The following is a 2,971-nucleotide window of genomic DNA, read 5'->3' on the forward strand; positions in this document are numbered from 1 at the left end:
CGGATTTCAGGGTGAGCTAATGCTTCTAGCTTGGACTGGATCTTCTTCCTCATGTCTTGATGCCTTGAAGTTCCGGCATGGACTAGCTTTTGTTATTTTAGCTTCTTAGAATACTCTTAGTTTAGTAACTTGATCATAGATGTTCTTGCGGTGATGACTTCCAGATTTTGGGGAATAATAGATGTTGAATTTAAGAAGTTATTGAATTGGTTTTATTAATGAGTTTAAGTCTTCCGCATTACTTTCTGTTGATATTAAACTGAAATGTTAGGGTTTAGATTGGTTGGTTCGCTCACATATGAGGGTAAGTGTGGGTGCCAGTCGCGGCTCGGTTTTGGGTCGTGACAAGAATCAATTTAAAAAAGTTTTTAGAGGTGACTAATCACAACATCTAATGTGTTTTGAACCCGTAAGAAACAACATGGTTGATGAGAACCAATCCTAGCAAGCTAACCATATGTTCTACAATTAGATTCACTAATATAATCTTGTAGGCACTAATACTAACTGAAATAAAAAAACAAAAAACCTTGGAAAACCCCATTTTTACAAGGTAATCTACGTCATTGTATTTTCCTCTATAATTAAGGACATTCAAATCACTAAAAAATAACATGCTTTTGAGGAGTACCAAAGATATGGCTGAGTAACTAAGGTATAATGAATCATTTAGCATGCATGATGGAATAGAAAATTCATGGGATATAATGTCGGATTTTTTTATTGTGCATTTGGTTGGTGGAATAAGAGAATGCAATCCTATGAGATGTCCTAAAATTATGGGATAAATTGTTCCATATAGAAATGGAATAGGTTATCCATGGTATATTCTCATCTATCCCATCTCATACACCAAATGTGTCCTAAGAAAAACTAAATGGATCCCCAGATTCTGATCCACACTACAACACTCTACATAATATCATGTATTACAACCATGTTGGATGTTTACTTGACACTAAATTTCTTATGGGCGACAAGTTGTTCAATAGAAATAGATAAGATGTGACAGGATGTACCTGCACACCACCATCCTCTTCAACAAACTAGGACAACCCTTGCCATAATAATCTAAAAGATCCTATTAACAATTTCTCAAGTTTAGTATACAATACTTCTTCTCCTCTTCATAATGGACATCTATGATTTACTTAAAAAACAATATCTAGTGTGATCTCGACAGTGACACGCCTTAGAAATTGACTAACTAAGAAAATAAAGCAACAATAATGGCATACCACAAGTGGGGTCTTCAACTTGACTTTTTCATTATTAACATTCTCTAAGTTGGACACTGTGTTGCTGCTTTAAACCTGGATCCTTAATAATCTAATGCCTCAAAGTAAAATTCAAAATTAACTTATAAATCTGCACAAGTTAGTGGAGAAAATATACAGATAATTAAAAAATTCATCCCAATAAGACATAGAAGAGGGCAGAATTTCTGAAAGAAAAAAAGTCACAACATCGATACATTCTATTTTCACATGAATAGGCCTAAACATCAAGACAATGTTAAAATTTTAATAGATAAAAAAATAAGAGGTCCTAAAACATTTATTAGAAGAACAAATTGAGATGAAATAAAAACTCAGAGTTAAGGTGATGATAAATCCAAAGAAGAGAAGTCATCAGCCCATGAAACTTCACAACTACACACATACATCTAGAAAATTGACAAATCGGAGAGAATCAACATAAGATATATAGCTCGAAAAAATAAAGAAAATGAAAGGGGAGGACTTACAACCATGGCTAGAGCTCTGAGAAACACCAGGTATGCCGGCAATGATGGAGGTTATGGCTAGTGACGATGGAGTCTCTGGTCAGCGATGATGGAGGCTCTGGCCGGAGACGATAGCAGACTCCTCTAGCAAGCGATGATGGAGGCTCTGGCCGGTGAGGATAGCAGACTCCTCTAGCAAGCGATTATGGAGGCTTGGGTCGGTGACGATCGAAAGAGCAGCTCACTTTTATGTTTAGCTACTAAAAGAGAAAGTATTTTGATCTCCTTCTAGATAGATCTGCTTCTTATAGCTTTTATTTTATTCTTTATTTAATTACTTTTTTAGCTGATGGGCCATCGTACATGTACAATAATGAAAGGTATTCGTTTGTCTATAACTTATTAATTAGTAAATTTTCTAGATAGATCTGCTTCTTTTACTTTTTAGCTTCTATTTTATTTTTATTTATTTTGGAAAATTACAGAAGTCACATACTGCTTAGGTAAAATTATAAATTTATTCCATAAAAGTTTGTAATTACATATTTGATGCGCTGATACATTAATCTACTGTGCGAGATACATTAATTTGATGCGCGAGACACACTAATTTGATGCACGAAATACACTAATCCGATGTGCGAGGTACATTTTATATATGATACACTTATTTAATGCACGAGATACATTGATTTGATGTGCAAGATACACTAATATGATGTGTGAGATATACTAATCTGATGCGTGAGGTACATGTGATACATGAAACACTAATATGATATACGAGATATATTAATTGATGCGTGAGATATATTATGGTGATGCGATAAAATGAAGGATTTTGGAAATTTATAGAACTTATAGGGGATGATGGTAATAAGTAAACTAAAAGGTGGAATTTCCGTAATTAATCTAGTTTATTTACTTCTTTTTAGCTGATGGGCCCTCCAATTTTGAGTAGGCCAAAATTTAACTTTTTAGTTTTTTAATGAGATAAATGTCAAAAATACATTTAAATTACTCTTTTTTTAGGTTCATATATAAGCTATTCAGAGTGTGAGTTTCATATCTAAACTATCACTTATTAGTTTGAGAAATACACCTCTCTTTTATACCATTTCATTATGGTGTGTAATACACTCTCTCTTTTATTTTTAAAAAATCATCACATCACACTCTATATGGACAAACAATTCAACCTAGACAATACACTCACTCCGCTTCAAAGTTTTTGTTCTCATTTTG

At 33.5% G+C, this 2,971-nt stretch overlaps 1 long non-coding RNA gene across 1 annotated transcript in view; it reads right to left on the bottom strand.

Moving 5' to 3' along the window:
* Positions 1-2,003, bottom strand: part of LOC114078634 — a 13,525-nt gene extending 11,522 nt beyond the window's left edge. The window contains exon 1 of the long non-coding RNA XR_003580308.1: positions 1,748-2,003. This is a non-coding gene — a long non-coding RNA (uncharacterized LOC114078634). The remainder of the gene's footprint in view (positions 1-1,747) is intronic.
* Between the last annotated feature and the right edge of the window lie 968 nt (positions 2,004-2,971).

The sequence above is a fragment of the Solanum pennellii genome, chromosome 9 (genome assembly GCF_001406875.1).
Source record: "Solanum pennellii chromosome 9, SPENNV200".
Classification (NCBI taxonomy): Eukaryota; Viridiplantae; Streptophyta; class Magnoliopsida; order Solanales; family Solanaceae; genus Solanum; species Solanum pennellii.